Below are 21,056 nucleotides of genomic sequence, written 5' to 3' on the forward strand. Positions count from 1 at the left end.
GTGGGCCAGCAACTGCCACATGGCTTGGTCACACTACCTCGATGGGACAAGCACCAGATTGCAATTGCCTGTAACTGAATTCAGAGCTTTTTGCCTCGTTTTGGTTTGGGTAACTTCATACCCCTCAAGTTTTCGTCATGTTAGCAAGTTTACTGGAATATCTGGGGGTTTTGCATGAAAAAGCACCAGGAAATCTGAATTTCCTGAAGAAACAAGCTAATTTTTATTTTAGAGGTGACATTCGCTCTGAAAAAATGGACTTCGGAAACGAAACCTCTTAGCTATCTGATCTCACAGGTCTGCAGTGTACAGTTTTATATATTTGTTTCAAGTACTCCATTAAACTCTGACCTTTTCTGCTGTTCGTAGTGAGGGCGCACACTTTTCAAGTCTTGATCCCCTGAAATAAGGCTCTCCTGTCTATATTCACAGAAGACAGGATATATATTGGTCACATTTAACCACAGGCATCTTGTATCTTTTAAATGTGTTATCTGTAGCTTCTGTAGTCAGTCTTCATTCCTTAATCAACAATACAGCACTCATCACAAAGTATGCCTGCACTTCCAAAAAGCAGCAACTAGTACATTAGTCGCTGCTGTACACGAAGTTTTTAAAGGAAGATGAGCCAACAACACTGGGACCTCAAACTGAATATATTCTTAAATAGGTTAGTGAAATTCACTGTAATCATTGTGCAAACAATAACGTCTAAAATGAAAACAATTTAGTGTTTAATATTCACAAGAATTTGAAGTTCACCTTGGCAAAATATAATGAATATAGGGGAGATTTGTTAACTTTCCTGAGCATCGTAAATAACATAGGACTGCACTTCATAAAATAATCCAGGGTTCCTTTGAAAACCAGAATAGCTTCCTTCTCTCTACAGCTTTAACAAACTCAGGACAGATGGATTTAGGAACAACACAGATCTGCTCAAAGTCTGTTTTCACATGGACCCATACGTTGAAGAGAAGAATAGCCACCTTTCTCTAGAGTGGCCAGGCTGACATCAACACAAACAATTGTAAAACAATGACCAGGAGACAGCCAAGACCATTCCTGACCTTGCCAGAAGTTTGTTTTCAGCTTGTACGCTGTATTGTGTTTGCATGGCCAGGTTTTGGTAGCAGCGGGGCTACAGGGTGGCTTCTGTGAGAAGCTGCTAGAAGCTTCCCCCATGTCTGCTAGAGCCAATATCAGCCAGCTTCAGAATGGACTCACTGATGGCCAAAGCCAAGCCCATCAGCAACCTATTAGGCCTCAAATATTTGATACTAAAGATAAAACACTACAACAAAGCAGAGGCCACTTGAAAATCTGCACCATCACTCTCCACTAAAACAATATCTGCCTGTAATTACTGCCTCCATGTTTATGGAGGGAAGGCAAATATTTTGGCCAGCCTTCCTTCTTTAGCACTGACCCCTTAACCTAAAAAGCAGAAATAGAAAACTGTGACGAATAAAAAATTTACAAAGGAGGCATATTGAATATACGCAAACAAAACTCTGCAAATTCTGGCAGGAAAAGAAATAAAACAGTGAAGAATGAAGGGGACATGGTTAGACGTCAACATCTTGGGAAGCAGTTGGTAAAGTGAGAGACAGATTTCAGTGTAGTAAACAAGCTATAAAGTTCTCCACAGGAAGAACAGACAAACCACCCTGGGTTACTGCAATGTCTAAGCCATTTCTCCTTTGTAGTGATTTTCTTTATTTTATTTTTTTCCTGCTATTTCTTTACAGGGAGACATATAAGTGGCTGTCTCTTTTGGAATGATGCTTTGAAGTCAAGCACTGTAACTTGGCCTAGACACATTCTCACTTGTGATGAACACACTTCCCACTTGAAGAAAACAAGGGTTTCAAACAAAGCAAAAATAAAAAAAAAATCAACTGGATTTTTTTTAGACACATTTTTCTGTTTTGAGAAGAGTTAAGCTCTGTCACTCACTATTCCAAATATAAAATTACACAAGGACTTGCTAGCAATTGAAGGTTAGAACAGTAGGAAGGATATACCAAAACTTGCTTTGCCAACATATTGCAGAAATTCCAGCATATAATGATAGGCGTGTAATCTCCCAAAGCTGTATTTTATGCTCCACATCCATGGTGCTGTAGCAAGTGCTGGTTTTGTTACCTTCTACTCTGGCTTCCTCACAAAACAGTGTGTGAGTGTCCCATCCCCTCAGCCCTCAGAGACGTGATGTATCTGGAAAGATACCAAGTGCACATGCAGTAGACCAAACAAGTGAAATTTCTGTGGAGATTACAGTGAAGAAGCCATCTGTATCCCCTCCAAGCAGCTGCAGAATGCCTGTGACAGCAGTATCAGAGTGGATCCACTGTGCAAAGGGCAATATCGCCGGGCACACATTTGGACAAAAATAAGGTGTTTCTCCATACTGCTGTCTTTGACTTGATTGCTAACAGATCTCCTATCCAAGCTTTTGACTGGCAACAGATAGATCAGATGGGTACACAACAGACACGCAACTATCTGAAGAAGACAGTGGGGAGTAACTATGAAAACTAACTCTACAAACAAAGGAGAAAGATACCTCCTCATGAATCTCCCTGAGAGAAATAAAGCAACAACCTGTTACTCAACCCAGACCCAAATTCATCGTTTTGGAGTCCCAAATGTATGCTTCATGCCTACATTTCATCTCCTTACTTCAGTTCTGTAATAGTTCGTACTGTCAAGGGTTTAGATTGCAGGGTGACGATAAAACCCTGGCACATGTATTGTTAACCTACTCTCCCCCCCACTTCTCCCTTTTACCCCTCCCTCTCCCCCCTTCACACTAAGGACAGGCGATCGGGAGGAAAAGACAGAGAGAAGAGAGCTGGAAAAATTAAAAATGTTTTACTAATGCTACTAATAAGAATAGAGAAAATAATACAAAATATACAAAACCAATCTTGAAAGTCCCAGCAACTGCAGAGCTGGCACCCAAAGTCCTGGATTGGACTCTGCAGCCAACCGGAGCTGGATTCAGTCTGTCACTAGGCCTCAGTTCGCAGGGACGACTCGCAAGGTCTTCTCCTAATGTCAGCCATAAGGAAAAGGGAAAAAAAAGGAAAAGATATGAGATCCTCGTGATCTCCCACTTTTATATGAAGTATTCACGTGAATGGAATGTTATACACAGTTGGTCAGTTTCTTGGTCACCTGTTTCTCGTTGCCCCTCTCGCGAGATGTCCATCCATGCTTATCAATAACCTTGCATTCCATTGCTATGTTTACCAAAACATGTATCTGATTCTCCAGGAAAATGCAGCTAATATGAAGGCTTTAGCTGGCAGGCAAATTCACTAAAAGAGAAACTCATTTTTTAACAAAACCAGGACAATACAGAACCAGAGGAGACAGGGAAATTAGCAACATCATTCCTGTTTTCCTGACAGCCCTCTTTCACTTCAAAATCAACAGTTTTAGAATGGTTCACGTATCCTACCTGTATCTGAACACATTCAAACCTTACAGGAAGAAGAGAGCAAGATTCTAATGAAGATATAATTACACTCTCTAAGTGGATGGAATTTCACAAATTCAACTTCCACATAAAGTATCTGCAGGCTGCATGGATGTGCCAAAACCCTCATCAGTCTTCCCAGAAATCAAAGGGCTTGCTTAACAAGAATAATATTATTCCTGAAGTTCAGGTTTATAGGACTTACATAATTGACAGAGGTCTTGCAGCACTAGTGAAAGGGAAGAAAAGAAAAGGAAAGAAAGGGAAAGAAAGAAGGAAAGGAAAGGAAAGGAAAGGAAAGGAAAGGAAAGGAAAGGAAAGGAAAGGAAAGGAAAGGAAAGGAAAGGAAAGGAAAGGAAAGGAAAGGAAAGGAAAGGAAAGGAAAGGAAAGGAAAGGAAAGGAAAGGAAAGGAAAGGAAAGGAAAGGAAAGGAAAGGAAAGGAAAGGAAAGGAAAGGAAAGGAAAGGAAAGGAAAGGAAAGGAAAGGAAAGGAAAGAAAAGAAAAGAAAAGAAAAAAGAAAAGAAAAGAAAAGAAAAGAAAAGAAAAGAAAAGAAAAGAAAAGAAAAGAAAAGAAAAGAAAAGAAAAGAAAAGAAAAGAAAAGAAAAGAAAAGAAAAGAAAAGAAAAGAAAAGAAAAGAAAAGAAAAGAAAAGAAAAGAAAAGAAAAGAAAAGAAAAAAGAAAAGAAGAAAGAAAAAGAAAGGAAAAGGCTCCTTCTTTGTCTCAGCATAGTTGCTTTGCCACTTTTAATACATGGAGTAATATCACAGAACTAAAACCTGGCTTTACATCGCCACAGAACCACTGTTGCAGTCTTTGCATGGGACCAGGTCCCAACTTAATATTGATTCCAAGCACTGAGAGAAAACTCCTCCAAGTAAATTTGAAGATAGTTGATGAAGTTGATGAAGTTACGTTTTGACCTAATAACCTGCTCTTTGTTTGCTCATTCTCTGACTGGTGGTTCGTTCTTCACACGTATAAAGACATAAATATACTCATATGTGTTGGCTCAGACATAAGTCCCAATTGACGAGAGGAAGAAAAAAAGTCTTTAAATGTAAAGTTTGCTAAAATGCTCTTTCCAAGAAGTGCAAATGTGTGCTGATTATAAATATTCACAGAGTGGAGTAGAAGTAATAAATTTGATATGCCTACCAAGGGCTGTATATTCTCAGCTGATTTTATTCTTTCTGGAAGGCTCTATAACGTGTCTATGAAGATATGCTTACAGGCAGGATTAAATCTCTCCTGTTCAAACAACTCTAATGCAAAATATGCAAATATTGTGGTAAATTAAAGCAGTTGTTGTTGGTTTTTCTCTTCCAAAGCAACATGATTGTGAAGGATTTTTCCCTTTTCCTGTTTAGCTTATTAAAGACAAAAAAGCCACCTTATCCCATAAATTCTATTCCTTAAAGCCATATTTTCTCATTCACTGCCTTCCAGAGAAGCTATTGTGTATTTTGCCCAGGAAAATTGCAGGACTTGTCCTACTCTGGAGTAACAGGCATGCAGTGTAAGCAAGCCAAGGCTTGCACTGAGACAACAAGAAATGAAACAACTTACATTTAGACATTTGACACAGACACTGATCACCAGAAATCCATGAATAATTCACCAGTTTCAGCTAATGACAAACCCAGAAGTGGCAGAGTATTTGATGATCAATAATTATTTCTGAGATTTTTAGGAAGTGTGGCATCTTATAACTGAACAATTTAATTAAGCACTAGATTTGATTGTTTAATTGCACACACTGTATCAATCTACTTTCCTCCTGAATTCTGTACAGGTGCTAAAAATAGTTCCTTGCTTTTTGAACAAATGCATTTGTCACCATGAATTACAAAACTGGTTCCCTAATAAGGTTTTCAAATATCATATTTTGTGCTACACTTCCACTCTCATTGACCTGCTAATAGCCTTCAGATAATAAGTTTACTGGAAACCATAGCTCCAGGTTCACTGAAATCGCATTCGAATCTCATCTGTTGCTGAGGTTTATAATAAGTGACAGTGCTAAGATAGAATCTGATTTTGCTGTGACCTTACGTCCAGCACAATGGTACTCCAACAACAGATAAAATTTCCAGCAGTCAGAGACACAACACATGTCCAAGCTGTCAGTCTTGGAAACATTATTCAAAAATGAAGCAGATCTATGTATTTATCTGAAGAGCTTTTCAGTGAATACCATTCCTTTCTAAAACATCTCCTTTTAAAATGTGATATCATTAGTTTTCACACTGAGCAAATCTCAAAGTGTCAATCAAATTTATTCACTGACAGTGTTTTCCTACGTCTGCTGGATTTGTGCCATCAGCTTGGGATGCAGAAATCCAGCTTGTTACTTCCAAGTAGAATAAATAAAAGGGATTTATTCAGCTCCCCACTCTGTGTCAGAGCAGCAACCTTAACCACTGTGAATTCCAACAGCTTCTGAGTTTTAAATATCCTCCAGGATGAGGATACTGGTGTTTCTTCTGAAACTGTGGGACAGTTTCTGATCTCTCTCACTGTGAAGCCTTTTTCTTGCTACTTGCTCCAGTTTTCTTTTCCTGCCACTACTCCTAGTTACAGGAAATTCCCTGTGCTGGGGTGAAGGATTCTTCTTCCTCCTGAAACTCTCAAGTCTCTGTACACAGTTATACTCATCCCCACATAATCCTTGCACCTCACACCCCCCTGGATCAGACATCAATATATTGGGTCTTTAAATTTTGTCTCCTAAGTGGTTATACCAGAATCTTTGCCTGCTCATTCTTTAAACCCGGTTTCTCTACACTGTTCTCAGAAGGAAGCACGAAAAGTGCACCTTCCTATGACTCTAGAGCCCTAGTCAAAACTGGCTGAATTTTACAACAAACTGACTCCAGCAGACTTCTGTCGAGGCCTGTGGTGTGTAACTACCAATTCTGTCTTTATGATCCAATGCTTTTGAACATTTGTAACCCTGGACTGTACAGATCCTTTCAAATAAACTTTTAATAAAAAGTTTGTCATTTACCGCCACCTCCTTTCATGGCTAGGTTAATTTATAATAACTTTCCACTGAAAAACAGCATTAACCTGTTACAGAGTCTTGCCGAAAACTTCTCAACCATATCCATAGCTTTTACTGAAACAACCAGAAATAAAAAGTCAGTTCACACTTGTACATGCATCTATTTCCATTGCACCTCTGTGCATGATAATTGAGGTGCTGGGGCAGCTTGAGACATTTTTAACTTATTATGTACTGTAATCGTCCTTGGAATTATCCAGAGATTAAATCTTTACAGAAGGCTCAAATGGGCCAGTTATAAAATGCCTCTTTAAGTAAACAATGCCAGCCATAAGCTGCTAAGAAATCCTAGAAATCACAGAAACCCTTTAACAGAGCCTTATCACACTAAAAAAAATATTATTCTAGTCTGTTCTTGGCTTCCATGGGTATAGCAGCACCTATGGTTCATTTTCTATCTGTCATGAGAGCTCACATAAGTTACATCTTGTGTGATCCTGAATCCAAGTTGATGCACTGTAAACCGTTATTTCTGCCCTAGTAGAAATAATTTCTTATAACTACAGTGACATATAGCATCCCCACTGTGAGAAACCTGTGGCAATTGATATGAAATCAAGCCATGCCACTAGATATCCTGATGCTGAAGGAGAAGACTGAAGACAGAAAACCAAAACAAAATTAAAAAAACAAAAATCGTTCAGAGAGGTTTTAGTTTTGTATACTCCACACTGTCTTTCAAACTCCAATCACTTAGTCATTTCTGATGAGATTTTCATTTTTCTCAGTTAATTTTGCTTGACCATTCTCATAGACCTTCCTTGTCCGCTTTCTTAAAGTGTTCTGCCTCTACAACCTGCACTAACAAGACTGTTCTCCAGAGCACAGCTTATACAGAGCAGTCATAGAACAAGAATTCTAAATGCACACTTTTGTCCCAAAAGCCTCCTGTACAGAAGGCTGGGAACAGCCCCGGTCTGAAGGGCAAGGGCTACAGAGCCACGTGGTGAATATAATTTCATATAGCCCAGAGTGGGTAGGCTGTGCCAATTAGTAGTAGGGGGTGTTTCATCCTCTTAGCTCCCAAGGTAAATCCTGCCTGCAGTCAGCATTATGTTCATATGGTCTCAGCAGACATTTGATCTGTCTAATCAAAAGAATCCCTTTTGTGCTACCCAAAGAAGGAATAATGCAGTACACTCCAGAAAAAAAAATGCAACAGTTTTCACAAACATACTGTCAAATCATACTTGAATAATGACGGCTCCTGTGGCACTTGTTCATGAACTGAAATGTTGAATCAGTTAACACATAACTTCTTACAGACAGGAAAGAAAACAAAAAAGAGCTAGCAACCCTGAATTTTGAATAATTTTGTTGGATTCATTGTTCAATCCATGGTTGCAGAATATAAAAACATAGTTAGGAATATCTTTTCAGGAGTTTCAGTGGGCGCATTTCATTTTTAACTGCTAGAGATCACTTAAATTTATCGGGATATCAGTATCTAATCTGGCCTAATGCCTCTGCTCTCCAGCTCATGTATTTCATGTATTCATTTGGAATAATCTTCAGTGTTCTGTAAGATTAGGTTTGTCTTAAGGCTTGTGACACCTGTCCGTATTTTGTAGTCATAATTCAGTTATCCCAGTACACGTAGGTTCCTTTAGTAATGGGTGACACAGCAGAGAAGTCAAACCAGCAACTGGGGAATACTACAATTAATAATAAATGAATCCATATTCAGCTTCAGAACAACATGTGAAAGCAACTGTTAAAACTGCTCAGCTAACAACTGAGAAATAGCTTATCATTCTGGATGGTACTTCAGAGGTATTGCCCCAAATGCTTGTATCATGCCACCAGTATATTACTGTAACTCTTTCCTGGCAGACCTTCCAGAGAGTATAGTACATACTACATGACCAGACAAATGTCATCTCACAAACCTTATTAAGCAAAGTCACAAGAACACTTCCCTTCAGAATGAGTTTTATCACAAAGCAAGATTTAAAAGGTCCTGTGAATTTTTTGCCTTCAGCTGTTGTTAATTCTTTTCTTATAGCGCTATGTACCAGCCAGCTAAACCAATGACCTGCTCTTACCTCCGTGCCTGAAACAGCCACAGTCCTACAAGCACTGCAAAAAAAAGGGCTTTGTCCCTTATCAGAACAAGGCAGAGATTCTCTGTAACATATCAGCAATCATCAGAGAATTGGTAATGCTATTACAAACTTGGGTTATTCTATTTAGCAACTCTTTGCATGCCTTGAAACAGCACAATCACATGTTATAGTCTCTGTTTTCTAGCTAGTTCTTTTGAAAATACTGTTGTAATGACACTTCTCTGGCTCTAAGGTATTTGCCCTAGATGAACTAGCAGAAACTTCCTTGCTTGAGTCATGGGACAAGTCACACTAATTGCCTGCATAAGATGTGATCTCGATGGAAAAATGACCTGGGCCACCAACTAACAGGTGTAACAAAGTCATTACGGTCTAGCAAACAAGAAGGCTGGACTGCAGGGATTAGATGCCAGGCCATGAAGATGGAAAAAGACAGGGGAGACTTGCCCAATCAGTTTATCTGTCTCAGCAGCTTCCTGTAATACAGCCACTTTGGCACCTCCTAGTTGTTCCCACTACGGTTTCTGCTACAGCAATTCTGCAGGCTGTCTGTGGGCACACTGCTCTCCTGGGACGCTATGCAGGACAAAGGATGCTCCGCAGGATGTTTGGCCATGTCACCATCATTCTCCTGTATACATAGGGGAGAAACAGTACTTGTATATCATCTATTCAACAACTCTTAACTGAACCTCAGAGACAGCTCCTACAACAAGGGCAAGCAAATTCTACAGCTAGAAGGTTTTTCCTCTGTTGAATTTCAAATTTGTTAACACTTGTCAAAAAGAAAAAGCAAGAAGTCTTTCCTGACAACAAGTCTCAGGAAAAATTGAATATGGGGATCACTGTCTTTGACTACATAGTAAGAACCTTCAGGTTTGTAGCGTTGATTGGCAGTTGGCCTATCCAAAAGACCTGTCTAGTACTGCATTGTAAACTCATTCTGAATGGTCCACAAAATAAATAAATGCTGTTATCTGAGTCTCATCTTAGGACATGATCATTATGGATGGGTGGATGTGATGAGTAGATAATGCATTCAGTTCAAACAGAGAAGGTGAGAAGCAGACCTCAGCATTTGTCTAATGTAGGTGGAACAAAACCTCTGAGGCCACCCATTCAAGGTTCTCCAGTCCTCAATATTTGTGCTGAATTTGAATATTCAGCAACATGCAAGTGGAAACTCAGCTGTCTTCGTCTGTTCAATACATAGTCAAATGTGACACAGACATTTTAGGAGGTTTGTTTTGCTTTTTATCAGAAACTCTAGCAATGGTATTAATGAAATAAGTTTCTCAAAATTCCAGACTTCAGCCAATGCACAGCTATTACAAGTAAGATCTTCTTTGTCTGCCTTGGATTTTATATAAATACTGACTATAGAATCAAGATAACCAGCAGCAGGTCTTCACACCGCTGTGACAGCGCACCAAGAAAGAGGGAGAACTCTGCTTTTCCACAGGGAGCTGGGGGTTACTCTGTCTCAGCAAAAAAACAGCTTCCTGGCCTGAAATTTGCTTCCTTCTTTGAGAGAAGACAAGAGTCTGGAGAAAACACTCACATGAAGCATGATTTAAAAAAAAATAAAAAGACTGATAATAAATACAAAGCTTCATGTTCCGTGGCTTAACCTATTAACTGACAGAAGCTAGTCATGCCGCATTGTGAGATTTCTCATGTATTTTCAACCCATCTGGTATTGTCCAATATTGAAAACAGGATATTGAACTAAATGGGCAATTAATCAAATCTACTAGAGAAATGCCTATATGTTTATTTCCCTCTAAATGTATGCCAATATAGAATTATAAAAAGAGTTGGAAACATTTGAATTTGATGTACTGAAGGTCACTGAGGAGCAAACAATTCTCCCTTCCTCCCTCTCCATTCCACCAAACACAGTGTGCTCTGTTTTCTCAGAATTAATTTCTGTTTCATAAGTCACTCAGCTTTTAAATAACTTGTTACTCAGAAAATAATCAAATACTCACTCAAGCCTACCAGGTTTAGATTGATCTTTTCAATAGTTAAAACCAGAATGGTAAAAATTCCTGATTTCAAGAGCAAGACACATAACTCAGAGTTCAAATAGTAAAACAATTTATCTTCAACAGAACAACACACGGTAGCTCTGAAAACAAAGCTCTAAATTCTGATGATCATCCTAAAATATTTAACACTGAATCTCTTTCGAGATTTCTGTTAGAACTCAATAAAAAAAGACCCATCATCTGCTTGCAAAATAAATATAAATCCTTACAAGGCTGGATAACCATAATATGGGTCCAGGCATATCTTTGGTTCTTTCTTACTATCAGGTCCTATAAGAATCACCATATACCCTGATGTTCAGGAAAAGCTCTTTAAATGGCTGCTTCTATCACTTTCTTCCAACACACTCATTTTTTAGGCATCACTTATTTTCCCTTTTTCATTTAAAACTTCCATTAATGACTAAGATCAAGAGTTCACATTTTGGCACATTAAACCACTCACATCTTGTGATTTTTGTATTGTTTTATAGTTTACAAAAATTAAACAGCAATCTGAAGAAACAAATGAACACTGTGCACTGTCAAAGTAAAGTCAGAAAGAAAATTATTTACAGTCTGTTCTTGAAAGAGATTAAACCCAGTGATGTCTGAAACGTACACCAGTGCTACCAAGAGCAGATCCTCTGCACTTCAGCGTTATCTTCACACAGAACACATACCCAGGATGGTAGCACCCTTGATCCCCTAAGATACAATACATACATTTATGTGTCAAATTCACCTTTGCTTTGAAAATCACCACGATCTCCAAAAGGTAAAAATGAGGAAACTCAAATTTAGGTTCCTTCTCTCACTGATCTGACACATCACTCAGTTTTTTGTCTGCCTTGAGTTTCTTATTTATGTCTTTGGGATCAACTTTGGGACACACGTTTTACTCTGCAGTAAAATGGCAGCTTGATGGCTGCATCCCAGCACAACGGCTGCATCCCAGCTGTGACCTCCAGGTAGGAGTTCAAAATGAAGTTTCAGGACAAAACACTGAATAGGTAAAATACATTCTCAGTGCAAACTCATAAACAAAGTCTCAGCTCGAATGAAAAAAAAAAATTACTTTGATGGATTATGCTAATTCAGTGAAGAGGCCAACTATTTTTTTCTTGGTGTGGGAGGCACCTTATATGTAATATTTATTTGACACAATTTCTTAAATGATTTCACTTAACTCACCTACATACCTTGCCTCAACTAGAGAGTCCAAGAAAGTGTACCATGACATGTTAAAGTTCATCTTGGTCTCATCCTTAGAAAGAAAATTATTCAGCCTTCCTTCATCAGCCATGTTTTCTTACCCTTTGTGTTGATTCCCATTGACTCTTCTCATCTCTTGTTTTGTCACCACTTTCCTAAAACAGTCTTAAAAGGGATATTCCACATTTTCTGCTATAATACATCACATCTTAACACAGGAACTGCTCCTTCAACAACTCACTTAGAAACTATCACTGCTGTGCCCAGCAGAGAAAAATAGATCAAATTTGGACTTGTCAGATGGAGTTCTTGAGAAATTAGACGTGCAAATCCTTTTTCAATTGTGATTAAACAGATAATAAAACTAACACTGTGACAGGAATGAACTTTCAATCAGGTTTTTAAGCTGCCTTTATTTGCATAAAAGTATTGCTTCTTGGCTTGTATATCCTTGTGTGTGTTTGTGAGAGAGCTAGTGATCTCTCCAATAACAAAGCAACAAGTCCCGTAAATCACACATTACTGCTGCATATCAAATAAAAAAAGGTTTCATGTTTATAACAGGAAAAATACACCAAATGCAAAGGTCAGAACCTAACAGAAGAGGAAAAAAAATGGGAAGATGGAGAAATCATTCAAGAGTGTGTGCAGTTATGAAGCAGCTGTTGCTCTTCTGTGAGCCTGTATTATCAAGACATTTGTGAGGGTTCGAGTGGCCAATCACTATTAAGAAAAACAGTCTTGAAACTCTGAAGAGCTGATTAATTTTCATAGGCTAGATTCTTTCTCTGAAAACTCCAGAAATACATCTTTGCTTATATACTATCCATCATGAGTTCAGTTTAATGTTTTCCAGTCATCCAATGGCAAGAAAATTATGCAGCTTTTGTTACCCATGAATCCCATTTAAATGAATATCTTGCGGTTAGGAAAGTTTGGGCATAATTAGTTATGAAGACCAAAAAATCTTATAGAAGCAATGCTGGGACAGACCAAAAAACTACATATGTATTACCTCCCTGGCAGATAATTAAGGAGAGAATATATGGAATAAGGCAACTACAGATGGTCTTTCTCATGAAACATTGTTCCCAGGTGCTGGGAACCAGTGTTTTAGAAATCATTACTCACAAGATCCCCAAAAGAATCAACATAGTTTTATTGTTTATTTGTCTGCGAAGAGCTGCCCTAGAAGAAGCCAAGTTGAAATTGTGTTTATCAGATTGTCTTTTGACAAAACAGGGTTTGTTTGCCTTTTTTTTTTTTAACTGTCTTGAAATTATTTATATTCTTATCACCTCACCTGCAGATCATCCTTGGAATAAAACTGTGTCTCAAATGCTCTCCCTGCATTAACTGTCTCCAGACAAATCAATATACGGGGTGAGAGATGTGGGCAGCAAGTTTCAAGAGAAACAAATTGCCTTTGTAACTTATAACATGCAATTAGTCATGCAAAAATGAAAAGCCCTGAAAACACAGTCTGTTTTATAAATGTTTCATTGTGAAGAGTAGATGGTACTTCAAAATACTGGTGAAGCAATAATTTCTTGTTTGTCAACATAATATTCCTGTATGTAATTACAAACTTGTGTGCAAGCTGACCACTTAGCTCCATTAGGAAAATGGACTGCTAGCATTAAGAATACCATGACAAAGCATCTATTTTCAGCTATGGAATTCAAAATAATTCCAGTCACTAAGTTACTTTCACTGATTTTCTCTCCAACATATTTCACCTGTGCCTTTTAAGCACACTCCAACATTTTTCTCAAACCTGCCAGGAAAAAATAAAATTAAAAAATAAAGTAAAAAGTAAATTATTCAATTATCTTCCTTTGTTTACTAGAGTAAACAAGAAGAATCAGTTTAACTGCATCTAAAAGATTCAGCCTGAGGTCCAGGAGAGTCTTTCTAGCACTGGAGCTGGTGACACACTAGAATAAGGCTGTCGAGAGACGTCATATAATTTCCTGCACTGTCCCTACATGTGCGTGAAGGTTTTTAACAGCTGCAGAGGAGATCCATACTGTGTCAGTGCAGAACATTAGACTCGGCTACTTGTCAAAGTCCTCTCTGGCCTGACATATCTATTATTCTCTGCTTATATGCACCCTGGCTCTATAAGCACATTGCTGAACTGTTGCACTCCTACAGCTGAAGTTGACAGGGCTTGGCATAAGTATATGGTGCTGTCAACATACTAGTACTTGCAATACCAGAGCTTTAACACTCCATGATTTTTCATTATTAAGACATGCATGTGGTCTCTACATACTTCAGTTTCCCAAGGTCATTGCAGCATCTTTTTGACAAACTGATTGGTACTTGCTTGTTTTTTTGTAATTGCAACTAAAGACCTTCCTGAGGAATATCAAATACAAATTCATTCCTGGTGAACATGGTTACATAGGAAAGGGTGCTTAAAACAAGTTAGTTACCTTACTAAAACAAATTAGAATTACTTAACTTATGTTAGCTGTCATTTAAAGAGCAAATGTTATGCAATTAGAAATTTGAAAAGAACAAATTTCTGCCATAGTTAATTAAAAATAAAAATCACACAACAAATTCATAGTGTAATCTACCCTCAAAAGGCAGTGAAGACTAGGTATCATGCTAATTACTACTTTGTCATACTCAAAAATCATTGCATCTTTCCACAGCAAAATGTGATCCAATCTGAACATAATACATAAAAAACAGAGAAACTGTATATAGAAGAGATCGCATTTTCAGCCGTATTCTGGGCCTCCACAAATTTATGTGAGTATCCAGTTTGCCTGTTATTTTATTTTTAACTACAGTCACAAACTAGGTTGATGCCCTCAGGACATTTCTGTAGCTGACCCACCAAATACTATTCCTGGTCAGTACAGCATGACTATTCCCTTTAATACATACTCCCTAGTTTGCTCCATTACCCAAGAAACCATATTTTTCCACTAGCCCGAGATAAAAATCAGGTAGCAGTCATGAAGTCTGATGGAAAAATATACTTTGTGTAACCAGCCTTTTATGTTCAACAAATAAAAGATACTGCTTCTCTAATGTGCACATAAAACATAGAGGGTTAGTGCAAGCAAATTAAGGAGGTTCCGGGGACAGTGAAATGGAAAAACTTTTAAGGATTTCAGAAGCAGCAGGGTGGGTGATGGGAGCATTATCTTCCCATCTGAAACAAAAGCATTAAGTCTGAAATGTCAAAGTGTGTTGCTTGTTGTTGTTGTTTGTTTGTTTGTTCTCTGTATCAATATCTGCTGAGTACAAAATTGTGTGTAGGTAACAGCTGCCATCAAGGACACTACTACTGGTGTAACCAATCAGTTATGTCTCATTGCTGCTGAAACGCTGTTTGGTAGTAAGCACATCAAACAACTGTTCTGGGGTTGTTTTGTTTCATTCTATTGACAGGTAACATAAGAAGGATTTCACCTGACTAGAAATCCTGTCTATTTTAATCATGCTAAAGGAGCTGGGCAAGCTTGACTTGCATTAGAAAGAAAACGTAATTTCTTCAGAGACACTACAATCAGATTAGTTTTCACAGGCTGAGCCATAACAGCCATGAAAGTTCTGGATTATTAAAATCTAAACACAAGATAGATACACTTAAACTCAATTTCAGACTGCCTATGACCCTGCATGACAGGGTGGTCCCTTTTCCTTCCCACTGCAGCTCATGGTATTTCTTTTGCTTATTACATAATATATGTTAAACCAGGTCATATGCAGTGGTTACTGTTTGCTATACATTCACACAAAGGATTACAAATATTCTTAGACCAGAATCAGGCTGTTTGGGCCATGGGTCTACATATACAAGAATAAGCAGCATAACACAGTGTATTCTTCCCTAAATCATGTAAGAGAAAACCAGAAACACTGACAAAGCTTTATCCCTACAAACCCAAATTTTTTAGCCAACATGGACAAAGGCTCAGGAACTTTACAAGGGAAAAATATTAAATTCTTTCCTCAAAAAGTGCTGTCCCTCACTAGGAAGGAAGGAAGGAAGGAAGGAAGGAAGGAAGGAAGGAAGGAAGGAAGGAAGGAAGGAAGGAAGGAAGGAAGGAAGGAAGGAAGGAAGGAAGGAAGGAAGGAAGGAAGGAAGGAAGGAAGGAAGGAAGGAAGGAAGGAAGGAAGGAAGGAAGGAAGGAAGGAAGGAGTTTCTCTATGACATTTAAATTCAATATTTTTTCTTGGTTCTCGAATTTTAAAAAATACAAACATACTAACCTGACTCTGCTAAAGGCTTCATCTGTTGCCTTAATACTGAAAGATTTCTCCTCCACTCTCCCCAACTCTGAACAATATCTAATTTTTGATGACCGTGTCCCCTGCTACTTGGTCTGTTTACTTGTCTTAGCTTGCTGCTTCAAATTTTAGCAAATTCATCCATCTCCTTCACAGAGACACAAGTTTTATTTTGCTTTTCAAATTAAATAAGTGTCAGCTCTTTCTTCATTCTCCATCTTCAGCTCTGTTCCCAGCTCCCCAAGGAACCAGTTTTCTGCATACCTACATGCTACCGTCACTATATTTGGAAAACCCTTGACCTCAGGTTAGAATGTACTGCACTGTTCTCCATGTTCAGTATTCATATTTATTCTTAATTATCTTTAAAACAGATTTGTTTATACAGTCAGCTACATGTTGAAAGCTGCACACTTGTTGCTTACATCCTGCCTTTAGCCATTTTCTCACAATGGTTTCTGCTGCCCTTTTGCCCACACACTTATTCAGAGCAATTGGGATGAACGCCAGCTGCAATCTCTGCCATCCCACTCTTGTGCTGTAAACTGATGAATTCTAATCAAAATACCTCAGGGCATTTTACAGTCTCTCAAAGTCACTTTCGTGTTGCTTCATCCAGTGTTCTCTCTTAACAAGTATTTCAAATTGGATGATAGCACTAGATGGTTTTACTCAAATACAAGTAGTACCCATTTTCCAGCCTTATTAAATCATAAAGCACTTGATTCATTTCCAAGGATTAGGTCCAAAATATCCTCTGGCTATATTGACCGTTCAACAAATTGCATTATGAAAGCAGCGCTGCACTAGGGTACCTCTAAAAGCCTGCCTTCCTTGGATTTTGCATGGTTATTACTCCAATCAATATTGAAGTTATTCAAATCCCTCATGATCAGTCTCCAAGGCTTCTTTTAGGTGGTTTTTGTAATGGTACAAACATTTCACAAATAATTTTTGTGAACCGCCCTCAGGGTCTATAACAACAACCAACCTTTTCATCATCAACTTATTTCCATACCATCTCTGTTTTATGGGACACAATACATGCCTCCTGGGAAATACTTTGCCATCCTTCAGTATTAACGCTTGCCATCAGAGTTGGTTTTACATTCTAAATCTCAAAATCATAGACCTTTCCTGGTTCGTTGACTAGATATCACACCGTTTTAAATGTTTATTCATTCAAAAGTGATAGGCTAACAAAGACTAACAACCTTCTTACCATTCACTGTTAGACACCCATATGGTTTGTGTGGGACAGAAGTCTCTTTTAGACATCACAAACCAGGAACCAAATCCAGTACTGTATTAAATATTTCAGTCAGAACATTTTAGTTCTGAAAATAAAATGCTTTTTCCTCACCTTAAAGATGCATAGCCTGACTCTGTTTCCAGAATACAACACCATGAAAACACACACTGTCATTCAAATCCACACTTTCATGTAGGTCCACAGTAGGTCCCCCAGCACATCCCCCAAACTGAGGTTCATTGTAACCTGTCCACTGCAGAAGTTAAACTGGTTAAAATCCAATGGAATTTCTATTTGATGCTCTCAAGTCCAGGGAAAACACAAGGGCACGCAGAGGGTGTACTAATTTCAATCAACTCTTTCCAAATGTGTGAATGCCAGAGAGTGATTGGATCTCAAATGTCATCATATGTGTGAATATTGTTTTATTGTGAACATTTACATTAGCAATTTAATCCCTTTAGGAAAAGAATACTGAAATTGGTTTCAAAAGGTTCCCTTCATTAAATCTGTTGCAATTTCTCGTGAAATAAAAGGCACAGTCTGAAGTAGAGAGAACCTAACATGAACTGTTAGAAACATTAGATAAGGACCTCGTAACCCTTAAAAAGAAGGAAATTGTACTGTACATTTCCTGGCTGAATTGTTGCAACTTTTTAACATCATTTGGGAGAATAGAATTTTAAGTAAAAGCTGGCAACATGTATCACATGTTCAAAGAAAATCAGCCACAAAATATAGAGCTTAAAATGTGCAAGGAAGCTGCATTCATGCACAGCCACTCATGTTTTTTCTAACCTCTTTTTTCTGCCCTTTGCGGTAGCTTATTCACAGTAATTCACTGTGCTGGAAGACAGAATGATGCCATACCACCATAGGAAATCTATCTCAGTTTTGTTCTTCAGCAAGTTCCCATCTCAGAGAAGATCTTTTAAGATTGCCCTGAATCTTAATTTCTTGCATCACATCCCCTCAGTGTGTCTCACACTGGTAACAGAGATGTGTTTTGCAGTTTTCACTGTTGTGTAAACATCAGCAACCTATCCATGCAACACAGGAACCTGCACTGGGTATGAGACCAGATGTCAAGTGCAGAGTCTCCTTCTGGAAAGGGTGCTTTTGAGAAAACTCTTGTGGGAAGCAGAATTTGGTCCAACAGCATTTGCTTTAGTTATATTTGTTCATGCTTACCTCAGTCCTGGGGCATGTGTTACAAGCAGTTAATGTGGCCTGGTTTATGCTCAGTAACCTATTTGTGTCTATGTCCTCAGTCGCACCCAAACCACATAAACAGCCAACTATTAGGCTTATTAGAAACATCCATGGTTTCAACTCAAATTATCTCAGATCTGCTGTACACAAAAATCATGCATGTGGGAACTACTGTAAATTATGTGAAGTACTTGTTATTGCATTACAATTTATGAGGATGACAGGGCTCTAGTCCCTTCTGTGAAATTACCGTATTCCTTAAACTTGAGTCCCCCAGATGCTGGAACATTTTGGGGTGGCTCACACTCTCTATAGTTCTCACAAAAACTGAATGGAGGAAAGTTTTGCTGAAGTTGCTCTATTCTGTGAACAAGTTCACAGAATATTTTGATGAATTCACACTTTCCAACCATAGAATACTTCACTTAAAATTTCCAAACACACCTAAAGGCAAAAGATTTCAAGCACTTTAAAAAGCTGCTTCTGTAAGTACAAATTAAGGATAAACATCTTACAGAAATCCTTAGCTCTTCTATGCAACGGTCCAGCATGGTGAATTAAAAGCATGATGATACTGAAAGAATGGCATTGGTAAAGCACAATTTGTTGATTAAATGTCCTGTTGTCTTCTCTACTCAAATTTCCAATAATCTATTATTTATCTTCCTGTGTAAACCACTTATGCATTATTAGAACATCAGAATTATTTTTTTAAATGTAATTGACAAAAATGCCAACCTGACCCACACAGAAAAGTTACATAGAAGACTTAAGTACTAATCTATGAATGAGATTAAATTAGGCAGTAGCAGACTGATGTAGAGTATTTGGTAGTTCTGTCTTAAAAACAAAAAGAATATCACAGAAACATCATTAAAAGTAGCAGCACACAGGCAGCATTACACTCCTCCAGTTTCACTGCTGTGAAAATGTTTTGGAAATACAAAATTAGGAGCATACTTACACTAAAACTGCTGCCATACTGGTGACCTGATAAACCCCAAATGAGTGGGAATAAAAAAACAGTTGGAAACTCCCCATGTCATGCATGTCTGTTGCCTCTTTACTAAGAGCAAACAGGGCACATTATTATTGCTCACAACAAACACCCATGACTTTAAATCTGGGAAGGTTAAAAACTTCTGCTGAACCATTTTATTTTATGACACAGGTGCAGAATTATATTGATAATAAAAACAGAGAGGATACTATTGAAACTAAATGAGGTTTTCCATAAGTTCACTCTTGATATACCCTCTGGCATCAGTTGTTTAAAAAGACAGTCACAGAAATAAAGTCGGTTTGTGTGGGTGGGACACAGAAAACAGAAGCACATACTATTATATGTTCTTTGGTGGGTGATTTTTCCACCGTACATTCAGAAATGGAATTTTCTAGACTCACCCTTCACCTGCAAAGATGCAGTGGCTGTGAAAAGGGCCAGAAAACATTCCTCAGGACCAAGTGCCCATATAGGAGTGGGCTGCACTAAACAATATGTAGAAGTCCCATGTACCTTGGAAAAGTATAAAAGCTTCAATACAACCTAACTCCAGAAAGTACACAGGGAAGCATTTGAACATTTTATGTTCTAGCAAAGCATGTGATTAAAGCTAAGCATTTGCTTTTGTTCTTTCCCAAACTACAAAGCAATGAACAGACCAGAAACAGATACGCTCTTTAGTCTTCATACGTGTTCTGTCTTACAAAGGAGCACCAAACCATGCACTCTAGGATCACTGAGTCTGTGTACATCAAATACCTCTAAAGAAGGTTTCCCAAAGTAGGACTGTAACTCTTTAAATAGTAAACCTAAAATCTGCAACACACCATTAGCTCAGGAGCTATACTAATTGCAACCAACAAGAAACCAATTTAACAAAAACTCACAGAAAACTCACAGCAAATAAAGCATTATTAAAAAAGCACTTCATATAAATTGATTTTATTTTATCTATTCGGTATTGCTTTTTAGTGCCAGAAGTCCAGCATTAACTCAAAAATGCCTAGATCTGTGCTTACACAGACACCCAGTCAAACAATTAGGAACCTAATCATTAAAGAGTTTAAGACAGAAAACAGATGTTCCAGCCAATTTTGTTAGAGCTGGGAGCCTCTGAAGAGAGACGTCTGGATTGTTTCGCTTGCTTATTTCTGCAGCACCAGAGATCATTCTCGTTACTGTGTTTTGAAGCGGTAATTTCTGAATGATGATGTTGGCAGAACTACAAACAAAGAATTACACTAATCCAATCTGGATGTTACTAACGCATGTTAGACTGTGTTCAGATTTTCACAGGTCAAGCAGGATTTAAACCCTGCTCCATTAATAAAACAGAAAGAAACTGTCCTCTGACTTTTTAAAGTGTCTTTGCCTAAAAAGGCATAGGAGTCCAGTGGGTAACAGTGTTTTGTCCTGCAACAGGATCAAGGAAATAATTTATACAGATTGGACTGCAACTATCAAATTG

Source organism: Streptopelia decaocto, assembly GCF_964273445.1.
Source record: "Streptopelia decaocto genome assembly, chromosome: 7".
NCBI lineage: Eukaryota > Metazoa > Chordata > Aves > Columbiformes > Columbidae > Streptopelia > Streptopelia decaocto.